Source organism: Triticum urartu, chromosome 5 (assembly GCF_003073215.2).
Source record: "Triticum urartu cultivar G1812 chromosome 5, Tu2.1, whole genome shotgun sequence".
NCBI classification, from domain to species: domain Eukaryota; kingdom Viridiplantae; phylum Streptophyta; class Magnoliopsida; order Poales; family Poaceae; genus Triticum; species Triticum urartu.
Window position 1 is genome coordinate 529,806,321 of NC_053026.1, and position 14,318 is coordinate 529,820,638.

At 44.3% G+C, this 14,318-nt stretch overlaps 1 pseudogene; it reads left to right on the forward strand.

Annotated features, from left to right (window-relative positions):
* The first annotated feature begins 5,148 nt into the window (after window positions 1–5,148).
* LOC125510402 lies at window positions 5,149–8,656 on the forward strand (annotated as a pseudogene).
* The last annotated feature ends 5,662 nt before the right edge of the window (window positions 8,657–14,318 follow it).

A 14,318-nucleotide genomic window follows, 5' to 3' on the forward strand; every position in this document is an offset into this window, starting at 1 on the left:
AGTTGAAAATCATCGTAACAAGAAAATAAAATTCCTACGATCTGATCGTGGAGGAGAATATTTGAGTTACGAGTTTGGTGTACATTTGAAAAATTGTGGAATAGTTTCGCAACTCACGCCACCCGGAACACCACAGCGTAATGGTGTGTCCGAACGTCGTAATCGTACTTTACTAGATATGGTGCGATCTATGATGTCTCTTACTGATTTACCGCTATCGTTTTGGGGATACGCTCTAGAGAAGGCCGCATTCACGTTAAATAGGGCACCATCAAAATCCGTTGAGACGACGCCTTATGAACTGTGGTTTGGCAAGAAACCAAAGTTTTCGTTTCTGAAAGTTTGGGGTTGCGATGCTTATGTGAAAAAGCTTCAACCTGATAAGCTCGAACCCAAATCGGAGAAATGTGTCTTCATAGGATATCCAAAGGAAACTATTGGATACACCTTCTATCACAGATCCGAAGGCAAGACTTTTGTTGCTAAATTCGGAAACTTTTTGGAGAAGGAGTTTCTCTCGAAAGAAGTGAGTGGGAGGAAAGTAGAACTTGACGAGGTAACTGTACCTACTCCCTTATTGGAAAGTAGTACATCACAAAAACCTGTTTCTGTGACACCTACACCAGTTAGTGAGGAAGCTAATGATGATGATCATGAAACTTCAGAACAAGATACTACTGAACCTCGTAGATCAACCAGAGTGAGATCCGCGCCAGAGTGGTACGGTAATCCTGTTCTGGAAGTCATGCTACTAGATCATGATGAACCTACGAACTATGAAGAAGCGATGGTGAGCCCAGATTCCGCAAAATGGCTTGAAGCCATGAAATCTGAGATGGGATCCATGTATGAGAACAAAGTATGGACTTTGGTTGACTTGCCCGATGATTGGCAAGCAATTGAGAATAAATGGATCTTCAAGAAGAAGACTGGCGCTCACGGTAATATTACTGTCTACAAAGATCGACTTGTCGCAAAAGGTTTTCGGCAAGTTCAAGGGATTGACTACGATGATATCTTCTCACCCGTAGCGATGCTTAAGTCTGTCCGAATCATGTTAGCAATTGCCGCATTTTATGATTATGAAATTTGGCAGATGGATGTCAAAACTGCATTCCTGAATGGATTTCTAGAAGAAGAGTTGTATATGATGCAACCAGAAGGTTTTGTCGATCCAAAGGAAGCTAACAAAGTGTGCAAGCTCCAGCGATCCATTTATGGACTGGTGCAAGCCTCTCGGAGTTGGAATAAACGCTTTGATAGTGTGATCAAAGCATTTGGTTTTATACAGACTTTTGGAGAAGTCTGTATTTACAAGAAAGTGGGTGGGAGCTTTGTAGCATTTCTGATATTATATGTGGATGACATATTACTAATCGGAAATGATATAGAATTTCTGGATAGCATAAAGGGATACTTGAATAAGAGTTTTTCAATGAAAGACCTCGGTGAAGCTGCTTACATATTAGGCATTAAGATCTATAGAGATAGATCAAGACGCTTAATTGGACTTTCACAAAGCACATACCTTGACAAAGTTTTGAAGAAGTTCAAAATGGATCAAGCAAAGAAAGGGTTCTTTCCTGTGTTACAAGGTGTGAAGTTGAGTAAGACTCAATGCCCGACCACTGCAGAAGATAGAGAGAAAATGAAAGATGTTCCCTATGCTTCAGCCATAGGCTCTATCATGTATGCAATGCTGTGTACCAGACCTGATGTGTGCCTTGCTATAAGTCTAGCAGGGAGGTACCAAAGTGATCCAGGAGTGGATCACTGGACAGCGGTCAAGAACATCCTGAAATACCTGAAAAGGACTAAGCATATGTTTCTCATATATGGAGGTGACAAAGAGCTCATCATAAAAGGTTACGTTGATGCAAGCTTTGACACTGATCCGGACGATTCTAAATCGCAAACCGGATACGTGTTTACATTAAACGGTGGAGCTGTCAGTTGGTGCAGTTCTAAACAAAGCGTTGTGGCGGGATCTACATGTGAAGCGGAGTACATAGCTGCTTCGGAAGCAACAAATGAAGGAGTCTGGATGAAGGAGTTCATATCCGATCTAGGTGTCATACCTAGTGCATCGGGTCCAATGAAAATCTTTTATGACAATATTGGTGCAATTGCCTTGGCGAAGGAATCCAGATTTCACAAGAGAACCAAGCACATCAAGAGACGCTTCAATTCCATCCGGGATCTAGTCCAGGTGGGAGACATAGAGATTTGCAAGATACATACGGATCTGAATGTTGCAGACCCGTTGACTAAGCCTCTTCCACGAGCAAAACATGATCAGCACCAAGCCTCCATGGGTGTTAGAATCATTACTGTGTAATCTAGATTATTGACTCTAGTGCAAGTGGGAGACTGAAGGAAATATGCCCTAGAGGCAATAATAAAGTTATTATTTATTTCCTTATATGATGATAAATGTTTATTATTCATGCTAGAATTGTATTAACCGGAAACATAATACATGTGTGAATACATAGACAAACGGAGTGTCACTAGTATGCCTCTACTTGACTAGCTCGTTAATCAAAGATGGCTATGTTTCCCAACCATGAACAAAGAGTTGTTATTTGATTAACGGGATCACATCATTAGGTGAATGATCTGATTGACATGACCCATTCCATTAGCTTAGCACCCGATCGTTTAGTATGTTGCTATTGCTTTCTTCATAACTTATACATGTTCCTATGACTATGAGATTATGCAACTCCCGTTTGCCGGAGGAACACTTTGTGTGCTACCAAACGTCACAACGTAAATGGGTGATTATAAAGGTACTCTACAGGTGTCTCCAAAGGTACATGTTGGGTTGGCGTATTTCGAGATTAGGATTTGTCACTCCGATTATCGGAGAGGTATCTCTGGGCCCTCTCGGTAATGCACATCACATAAGCCTTGCAAGCATTGCAACTAATGAGTTAGTTGCGAGATGATGTATTACGGAACGAGTAAAGAGACTTGCCGGTAACGAGATTGAACTAGGTATTGAAATACCGACGATCGAATCTCGGGCAAGTAACATACCGATGACAAAGGGAACAACGTATGTTGTTATGCGGTCTGACCGATAAAGATCTTCGTAGAATATGTAGGAGCCAATATGAGCATCCAGGTTCCGCTATTGGTTATTGACCGGAGACGTGTCTCGGTCATGTCTACATTGTTCTCGAACCCGTAGGGTCCGCATGCTTAAGGTTTCGATGACAGTTATATTATGAGTTTTGATGTACCGAAGTTAGTTCGGAGTACCGGATGTGATCACGGACATGACGAGGAGTCTCTAAATGGTCGAGACATAAAGATTGATATATTGGACGGCTATATTCGGACACCGGAAGTGTTCCGGGTGATTTCGGAGAAAACCGGAGAGCCGGAGGGTTACCGGAACCCCCCGGAAGAAGTAATGGGCCATATGGGCCTTAGTGGAGAGAGAGAGGGGAAGCCAAAGGTGGGCCGCGCGCCTCCTCCCCCTGGTCCGAATTGGACTAGGAGAGGGGGGGGCGCCCCCTTTCCTTCTCCCTCCCCACTTCTTTCCCCCTCCTAGTAGGAGTCCTACTCCTACTAGGAGGAGGACTCCTCCTTGGCGCGCCATAGGGGCCGGCCGACCTCCTCCCCTTGATCCTTTATACCCGGGGGCAGGGGGCACCCCTAGACACACAAGTTGATCCACGTGATCATATTCTTAGCCGTGTGCGGTGCCCCCTTCCACCATAATCCTCGATAATATTGTAGCGGTGCTTAGGCGAAGCCCTGCGACGATAGTACATCAAGATCGTCACCACGCTGTCGTGCTGACGGAACTCTTCCCGGCACTTTGCTTGATCGGAGTCCGGGGATCGTCATCGAGCTGGACGTGTGCTAAAACTCGGAGGTGCCGTAGTTTCGGTACTTGATCGGTCGGGCGTGAAGACGTACGACTACATCAACCGCGTTGTGCTAACTCTTCCGCTGTCGGTCTACAAGGGTACATAGATCACACTCTCCCCTCTCGTTGCTGTGCATCACCATGATCTTGCGTGTGCGTAGGAATTTTTTTGAAATTACTACGTTCCCCAACACCAAAGAGCATCTCCTTTCCTATTCCTACTCATAGGATTTGAGGTACATGTCATCTCATTTCCTATGACTTTCCTATTCCTATGATTTTCCTACCCTATAAAACAAAAGAGGCCGGGGAGCCCTTGAATCTTGGGGGGCCGAGGTGGTGGCCCCCTGCCCCCTCCCCCCTCTCTCCCTCTTAGGTCTCTTTTGGTTCATAGGATAAGATTATCGCAGGAATAGGAATTTTGTAGGAAATGAGATGGCATGTATCTCAAATCCTATGAGTAGGAATAGGAAACGAGATGCCATTTGGTTGACACCAAAGGAATTTTCTCATTGAGTCTAGGCTAATTTTTATTTTCCTATGAAATGTAGAGGATAGAAACCAATCCTATGTAGGGGTAGGAATCTATTCCTATGAACCAAAGGGCTCTAAAGAAAAAAATCCTATAAGAATCATATCCTCTAGAATTCCTATGAAATTCCTCCAAACCAAAGGAGGCCAGGGTTTGTTTTGTGACAACATTCATGAGGTGGTGGCGGTGAGATGTCGCGTTGGCCTCTCCGACCTGTACCTACCTCGACGACGTCTGCTCCGACATTGACAAAGTGCCTGTGAGAGTTTGTGTCATCAGATCTGCTGGCTCTCTTTTGATCTTGGCAGTTGGTGTGCCTATCAAGGAGCACAAGTGGCTAGCTATTGGTGCGGCGACTTCAACATTTTCTTCCGATTGTTCTACAACATGGTTCATTTTCTCCAACTCTCTGAATGAATGGTGATAGATTGCAAGTCTGTGCTGCATGGGGTGATGGTCCAGCCGATGCTTCTTTCAGCGATTTCTAGATCTCGTCTTAAGCGGCGAGTGGCTATTGCAGTATTTACATCATCTAAATACATCATATGTTTGAGTAGGAATTTTACATCACCTAAATACATCATTTGTTGGAGTTTTACATCTCCAAAAATACATCTTTTATTAAAGATGCCTTTTTGGATTATTATTATTCTAAAACAAAAATGACCAAATCCAATAGTGGTATTCCTTTGCGTCTGTTTCATTTTCACCGTTGGATCTGCTCCATCTGGATTGGAGGGATACGCTAGGTTGCAGTGTGACTTGGCTTCTATTTTCCCCGTTCTTCCTCCGGCGAGATCTAGGGTTACGGCCACCGGCGCTTCCAGAGTTGGGAGGGATGGCGGAGGGCAGGTGGAAGCCAGTTATATGGATGCGTCGCAAGAGGCTCCGAGACGACGCGCCTACCGAGGCTGAGGCGGAGGCGGTGGTGGGCGAGAGCTTCGAGTTCGCCTTCGACAACGAGGCCTTCTCCGACCGGGTGCTACGGGTAGAGGTCGTCGGCAGCGAGGAGGAAAATGGTGAGTGCAGGGCCTCCTGTGTCAGCGCCCTCTGGCCTATTTCGGGTTTTCAGTTCTGTTTGCTATTTCGAGCTCTACTCTAGAATTAAAATGCAGCATATCTGCAGTCATATGTTTCGATGCAGCAGTAGCGTTGGTGTTCAAGATACATCATACCATTCAAATTGAGAATTGCCACTGGGCGACTAAAAGGATTTAGAATAATTTGTATGTTATAGTTCTGTAGGCTGGTGAGATGCATGCTGTTTAAGGGTGCTTAATTGCTTACAAGTGATTGGTGTACCCTGTCGGTATGCAGCACAACACTTCAGCCTTGGATTAAGGGATATATAGGGTGATCAATTTGTTCACATCTTTCAGAAGAAAAATGAACCGAGGGGAAATTTGCTTGATGGCTAACAATCGTTATATCTCTAAATGTAACTCCAAGAGGTCCAAGAACAAATACAAGAACAGATTATATACTATGAAATGTGTCATTGACTTGTTGAATGTACACTTGGAACATGAAATGGTTGTTTCATGCAATGAGGATGTGTGTACTGAGGGGCTCCCTGTTCCGCATTTGAGTTCAACATTATTCTGTGCTTTGTTTTTGGTTCGCCTGCATTTCAGTTGTTTTTTCATTGAACATTTACTGTATATATTAATATGCCGATAATCACTTGCCTTTAAGTAGTACAAATACATGTGGACCATGGTGCACACAGTATGTCACAGTCCGTTGATCAAATAGGTAGGACCTGGTTGCCATTTTCTTCGTTCGAGCAACATCCTGTTTACAGGCCAATCCTGGCAAGATAACATGCTACTGCTACTTGTTACTTTTGGAGGTATGAGATACTATTTTTAATTTGATAAAATTAGACCGGTCTTGTTTTCCACTTTATTACATCGGGTGCAGTTATACAAAAACCTAATAAGATCCCTGGGGCAACATTTATGATTACTGTACCCACTGACACGGGATCATGCTTATTATGACTTATGCAACCAAATTAGCATCAAGGTTCCGTGATGTTCAGCATTTTGTTGTATTTCTGAAGGTTGACTGAATGAATCCGCCCACATAGAGAACATGGTGCTTCAAATATTTTTGCATATTTCTCTATTAATCTGACCTAGGTATTTTTCAGGCGCTGATGGAAAAGGTATTGACTCCTCTTGTACCGTGATGGATACACCAGTTTTACGGGTCAATACCATACATGTTAGTTCGGCGATTCTTGCTGCAAAAGTCCTTTCTTTCTCAAGGTAATTCTGATGACCTGAAATAGATTTGTTATATAGTCAGTGGACTTAGCTTTCTGATAAGCTTCATGCTTCTTAGCTTTTCTCAAATGGCATGAAAGAGTCTGATCAGAGACATGCAACACTTACAATTGCTGATTCAGGTAACAGTGTTTTAGTGTAGTACAATCTTCATCTTATAACTGATGATTCTAGTTTGCTATTGTTATTTTTTTAAATATTGTTGATTTTTTAATTTAAAAGATGACTACTTGTAGAAGTTAAGAAACAATTACTTCTTGTTGAGAGGTGGACTGCTTTGGGGTTTCCTGCCACACTTTTTTTCATGACGAATTTGTTACTCTCATTTCCCCTATAGACCCTACACTCGATATTTTGTTTTATTATTTGCACACTATAGTTTTAACCAACTGATTCTTAAAAGTCACTGGTCATACTACATACTCATCCATGCATAAAAGATAGCTATCGCTTTTCTTTTGTACTCCTCCGCCTCAAAATGTAAGACGTTTTTTAGGCCTAAAAAAACGTCTTACATTTTGAGGCGGAGGTAGTACTTTTTTATTTAACCGATACCGGTTGATATTTATTGAACTGTTTCGTTAGACCTTATGCCTCCTTTCCTTTCATTTCATACTTGGAACAGAGGAAAAGGCCTTCATGGCGCTTTTACACTTAATGTATACCGGAAAGTTGACACCAACAACTGAGTCCACTCTTCTGGTTGATATGTTAATGGCCGCGGACAAATTTGAGGTTGTTTCTTGCATGAAGCTTTGTAGTCAAAGGCTCATAGACCTGCCTATGACCCTAGAATCGGCAGTGAGGTGCCTAGATCTCCCATGTACCATTCCATTGGCAGCTGCCATCAGAGAGGCAGCCAAGACCTTCTTTGCTGAAACTTACAAGGAATTCCTGTCAACAAAGTAAGTGATCCCCGTTTGATTCAGATATCTCCTTTTCTTTTTGAGGAAACATTTGGACATTGTTGTTATAAAATTACTATCTTAAGGCATTGCATGGTTTTATCGCATTTCAGGTTCCAAGATGAACTGATGAGGGTCCCTCTCGCTGGAATTCAGGCCATCTTATCAAGGAATCGCCTTGGGATTGTATCTGAAGGAGACGTCTATGAGTTCATGCTTAGGTGGGCCTGTTCACAGTACTCTAATTCAGAAGAAAGACACAAGATTTTGAGTTCACGGTTGCTTCCACTAGTACCACGAGTCCTCAGTATGAACGATTCCATTCTAATTGATCACCCGTCTGGTATAGTTAACTTTACTATCAAGCGTGAGAAGTGTTACGGGCTCTTCCCGTTAGGATCGATGCGTTCGCCGCCGTTCCATTGTGCGGGCCGCCGCTTCTACCTCTCGGCACGCTGTATGGCGACGGAGCAGCTCCAGATTTTCGGCCTTTCAGTAAATATGCTGGAAGACAAGGGGGCAGTAAGGGGGACAGTGGATTATAAGATTGGAGTAAAGACAAGGCCGTCGCTGCAGTTTGTCACCAAGCACATCAGCAGCAGCACCACCGATAGTAAGCAACTTGTTGGATGTAGGGTTCCTTGGTCGGAGTTGATCGCTGATGACAACCCTTACTTCATTGATGACAAACTCCATCTGCAAGTTCACGTGAAGATAACACCACAGACGGAGTGATGCATACCCGCAAGCTTTATGGTCCTCGCTTAGGTCCCTCTTTGTTTCTGTGAGCGAAAAGGGAAGCCCCTGTTATTCTGAAATCGGAAGAAACCTGAACCGGACACTCTAGTTATTTGCTAGCATTTGCTCTGCTCTCTTGTTGGTGACCGGAATTAATGTCTCATGTAAATATCTTAGAATTTGATGCTCGAGGTTTCACCATCTCGCATACTCCTACCAGTCGCAAAAATGTTATGTATGCCCTGAAGGTTATGCTATCATCCTTGTAATCTAAGTTATGCTATGGCTTGTGTGCTCTATGGTAATACTTTGGCAACATGTGCCCCTGGGATGAAATAATGCTGCTGTATAGTATAGGTCAATGTTCACAAATCTGGTGCTCTGCAGATGAAGAAGCCTTGATGCAGTGAAATGTTTGAATGTTTGCTCAGTTAGTCGAGTGTCTAGTTCCCTTACCTGAATGTTGTTATTGTTGTCATAGGTTGCCACTTGCCATTAAACTGCAACTGGAGCAAAACTTCAGCTGAAAGTCACCTTCAAGATCCATGTTTTCTGCGTATATTCTTCTGTTGCTGTGTACCTTTTTAGTATCTCAGTACATGGTTGAAACTTAAAAAGTGTTGCTGACAGAGCAGGATATTATGTTTGTGCTTCCAGACCTAGTGCAAATTACTTTGTGGGGCGCGGGAAAGAATCCAGGGTCAATCCGTTACAAGTACGGATTGGACATTGCATAGTCACAATCGTGCACAAGGAGAGGTATTGACGCCGCAATGGGGCTACAACATTTTCGCTCGGTTCTTTTAAACCAAGGAGTTTATAATGTAAAATTAGAAATAATGTTCTCAATGGCAAATGAATTGTGGATATTATGTCATGGAAGACTTTGATATTCCATGCATTCCATTTCCGAAGGATGGTAAGCAGCACTATGGGCCAGATGCCCAGATGGAGTCATCGGGGACTCACGACAGAGTTAGGTTCCGAAGGAGGCTGATCTTTGAGCCTGAAACCGAACGGCAAGGTGTTGCCAAATCTCGATGGAGTGCGGGCAGGGGTGGGAGATGTGCTTGATGTCCTCAAAGAGGTGACTGTTTGTGTGAGGGATCGTTACTTGGAGCGATGTATTTTATGCTGCATGTTTGCCTTGAAGTTTAACCTGTCCCGAAATAGAATCCAATCATTCTTAACCTTTGTTGAAACCATGCCGCCAAATTAGGTTAGCGTTGGAAAAAGCTAATGAAGCCATCAATCGACTAGGAATTGTAAGATACAAGGATGTCGAGAAACGGCTTACAACACAACACACGATGCAACATAAAAACCTAGAAAACAATATGCAGCTTAAGATGGTGTCACCCTTAGTGCTCAAACACTAAAACAGTAGACATAAACTACATCACATGAGCAACCATAGCTTGAACGCGATCACGTTGGCGACAACTTTATAAGTTGAGCAAACCATGCACCCTCCTTCACCCTTGCCTTGTTGATGAGGGACCCTTGCCCCCTCGTCCTAGCTCGAGGATGCCGTACCATCAAACTAAAGGAGGAGCTCACCCTAGAACAGGGAGAGGTGCTGATCTTCGAGGCCACCATCAGCTGTCAACCGCAGACGACCTCCTCACCGAACCGGGCAAAGCATGTTGGTCGCATATCATCTACTCACGACAACCCAAAAAGAAAGGGGACAAACTTTTGGCACTGGAACAATGGATTAGAAGGCACAAAAAATTAAAAGGAATGATTAGCATCACGAGTGAGGCCAACCGTCATTGTGAAGGTACATGTACACCACGTGTCGTCGCAACAATACTATTAGAGCCCCTCTCTCCAAAGATCAAGGGTGGCGGCTCATCGGCGGGCATAAGGACACATACAACTGAGCACCAGAACAGATGATAGCAAACACGACAGACTCACGGGACTGCAATAATAGAGATGCCTCCTGAACCTTGTTGTCGGTCGGCACCTACAGACCATAACACCACAAGTATGCACCCCTTACCCTAGTCAACACCCCCAAGGAGTAGGCGACACCGCCAAATTCAAACCGATAGTAGGTTTCACCAGGGCGGAGGGAGGGGCGAGGGGAGAATTGACATAGTCGATGCTTGCAACATCCGTTAATGTGTCTGAAAGTGCGTTATATCGACTAGAGGGGGGGGGAATAGGCGATTTTTATGAAAGTCTTCAAAACGTGGAAGTTATGAAGACAAACAGTAGAGATATGCCTATCACTATGCAGCGGAAGTTAGATTACACTAGACAAGCCATGGTCAAGTATTCAATAGAGTAAAAGCACAGTGACAAGTAGCTGCAGTGTAATAAGGATCAGGTAGGAAGAAGTTATGAAGCCAAACAGATCATACAGTCACGTTGTGAAGACAGAAGATATAGCAAGCATGCAATGACTTCACAAAGAGTAACAGTAAGAAAAAGGAAGTGAAGATGAAACCAGTGACTCGTTGAAGACAATGATTTGTTGGACCAGTTCCAGTTGCTGTGACAACTGTACGTCTGGTTGGAGCGGCTAGGTATTTAAACCAAAGGACACACAGTCCCGGACACCCAGTCCTGAACACGCAGCTCAGGACACCCAGTCCTCACCGTATTCTCCTTGAGCTAAGGTCACACAGACCTCGCCCAATCACTCTGGTAAGTCTTCAAGGTAGACTCCCAAACCTTCACAGACTTCGTTCACCGGCAATCCACAATGTCTCTTGGATGCTCAGAACGCGACGCCTAACCGGCTGGAGGATGCACAGTCCTCAAGTGTAATAAGTCTTCAGATCACTCAAACAAGAAGACTTAAGTGATGCCCAATTCTCTCTGGCTCTGGGTGGTTAGGGCTTTTCTCCTCGCTAGGAATTTTCTCTCAAAGGCTTCGAGGTGGGTTGCTCTCAAACGACAAAAGTCGTGCACTGAAATCTGAGCAGCTAACCGTTTATGGTTGTAGGGGGTGGACTATTTATAGCCACTGGGTAACCCGACCTGATTTGTCCTAAATGACCCTGGGTCACTAAGGAACTGACACGTGTTCCAACGGTCAGATTTCAAACTCACACGGCAACTTTACTTGGGCTACAAGCAAAGCTGACTTGTCCGACTCTGGACAAGATTTGCTCTCATAGTCTTCACTCGAAGATATAGGTTTTGAATTAGGCATCACTTCAGTCATTCTGACTGGTTCTCTTGGACCCCACTTAACAGTACGGTGGTTCCTATGACTCAACACAAAAGAAAAAGAACTACGAAAGATCCAAGTCTTCGAGCTCCATAGGCTTCATATCGTGTCTTCTCCTGTCATAGTCTTCAATGTGAATATCTTCATATACCACCATTGGCTTCAATGTCTTCGTACATTTTTAGGGGTCATCTCTGGTAGTAAAACCGAATCAATGAGGGACTTCTACCTGTGTTATCCTGCAATTCTCACAAACACATTAGTCCCTCAACTAGGTTTGTCGTCAATACTTCAAAACCAACTAGGGGTGGCACTAGATGCACTTACAATCTCCCCCTTTTTGGTGATTGATGACAAACTAGTTGAAGTTTTCAACGAGGAATATAATTTGTGAAATTGTAAAGGAATTGTCTTCATAAGCTGCAAGGGCTCCCCCTGAAGATGTGCATATAAGTAATTTGCTTCTAGAATGCAAATGCACATGGCAGGTTGTACTTGTGGAGATCCACTTCAACTTATGATGACAATCCACTATGCATGTAAAAGTATATGAAGATAATGACATGTATAATGGAAAATGGACGTCTGCAGAATGATCTAAGTGCGGAATTTATCATCGCACATGCGGAATTTATCTTCGCAAAACACAGTGGCAAACAAGTAGCAGACGACCATCGAGTTTAAGTGTTACAACTCAAAGAAGAAAATGTAGCAGAATGGGAGTTGTAAGCACGAAGCAAAATATAGCAAAATAAAGGCACCCGCCCATATTGACCCGTTTGAAGACTATCAACATCATATGCTTCTCCCCCTTTTGTCAGTGAGGACCAAAAAGATTTGAAGACATAGAGTTTTCTACTCGTTCCCATGAGCAGCAGGGTCGTTGGAGGTGTTTGGCGGTGCTGAAGAGCTTGGTGCAGAGTCGACTCGCGCTGAAGGAGGTGGAGGTGATGTAGCGTCGTCTTCTTCCTCGACAATCCTTGCAGACACCGTGGCAGAAGATGAAGAGAACTCCGAGTCTTCGAGGGATGGAGTTCCTCTCAGCACAGCCCTTCTGGGAGGTGTGGAGTCAAACTTGAAACGCTCTTTGAAGCCATCCTCTTGAAGATCAGGTTCAGAACACAGCATGGTGAGTCCTTTCCAGGTGCGGCGACAGGTCTCATGTGCAACGAATGCATTCTTGGTGGCAAGATTTCTGATGCGATTTACATCCACCAAGAGGCTTTTCATCTGTCTCTTCAGCCAGTTGTGATGCCTATCCTGCTTTTGATGAAGTGCCACAAGAAGCTATCGGTCATTGAGAGCGCGAGCGCGCTTCTTGGGTCTCTGAGCAGTTGTGCTGTCAGTGGCTTCAGTTGATGCAGGGCGTGGTGCACGTGTAGTGCCAGCCAACGGATACACCCTGGAGATGGCTTCAACACCTTCAACATTCTGAGTGAAGCTCTGGTGTTCTACATTTTGAAGACTCGGAGGTTGCTTGGCAGGCTCAGGATATATGGCTTCAGCAGAGGTGTCCACATCTGGCAAGAAGATCCGATGGTTGCGGCTGAGGGCTGATATGAGATCGAAGAATGAAGTTTGATCAGCCTCATTACCCATGGAGCATAGAACTTCAAACCAAATAAATCTGAGCCTGATGCAGCAAGTTGGCGTATGAAGAAGTCTTGAGCGTTGAAGCATTTGCCATGAAGTATACAAAATATCAGAGTCTTCATTGCACCCTCGATCTTGGCATGTGGAGAGTACCCTTTGATAGGCCAGAGAGTCCGCCGGATGATGTGATAGATGGTTCTGGAAAGGTACTCAAGGTCTTCAACGAAGAACTCTGTTGGATAAGGAGCATCGTGGGGCAATGGCTTCATCATTGAGAGCATCTGACTCATATTCGGTTCAGGCCTCTGGAATATGCTCTCAAGAGCTTCAGTGTGGAGTTGACAGCCCTCTTCGAAGAATTCGCCAGGAGTGGGCAGGCCGGTGAGCTCAATGACATCAAATGCATTGGCTTCGTGATGAACATTTCCGGTCATCCACTCCAGGACCCAAGTCTTCGGATCTCTGTTGTATCCTTTGATGTGGAGGGTGGCATAGAATTGCAGCAGAAGCTCTTCATTCCGGTGCTCTTCATCAGTGATAAACTGCAGCAGACCCACTTGTTTGAAGCAGTCTAACGCCTCCTCTAAACAGGGCAGACCAGCAATGGCTTCAACATCAAGGCGCTTGTGCGGGAAAATGCGACCTTGGTTGTATAGGATGCATGAATAGTAGCTGCGCTGAGGATAGCTCCAGAACCTATCTGATGAAATCCTTTCCCTGGAATAGGGGTTCTTGGAGCTGTTGAAGAACGTATTATCTGCCTTGAAGCTATTGATGTTAAAGGAGCCAGGTGCTGATGCAGGACCTGGGAACCTCGGCAGTCTTGGGACTGGCTTCTGGACCTGAGGCTTGTGCTCAACATGGTAATCAAATTGAGGACCTGCAGCAGACTCAGGAACAGACATGTCAGGTTCAGTAGCTTCGCTGTCTTCTGAAGCTTTTGGTGGGGAGGGCTCCACATTGGCTTCAGTGTTGGTTGTGGCAGCCTCAACATTTTCAGCCTCCACTTGACTAGCTGGAGGGTCAGACTCAGGCACGTTCTCCTGGAGAACTGTGACACCCTAAATTTTTGGCCTTGTTTTATTATATTAAAATTTTGCCAGGAAATAAAAAAAACTTTTATTTTCTGGGCTCCCTTTTGATTTTTTTGAACCATTTTCTCCCTTGTTATTATGGAGTTTTTCCCTAA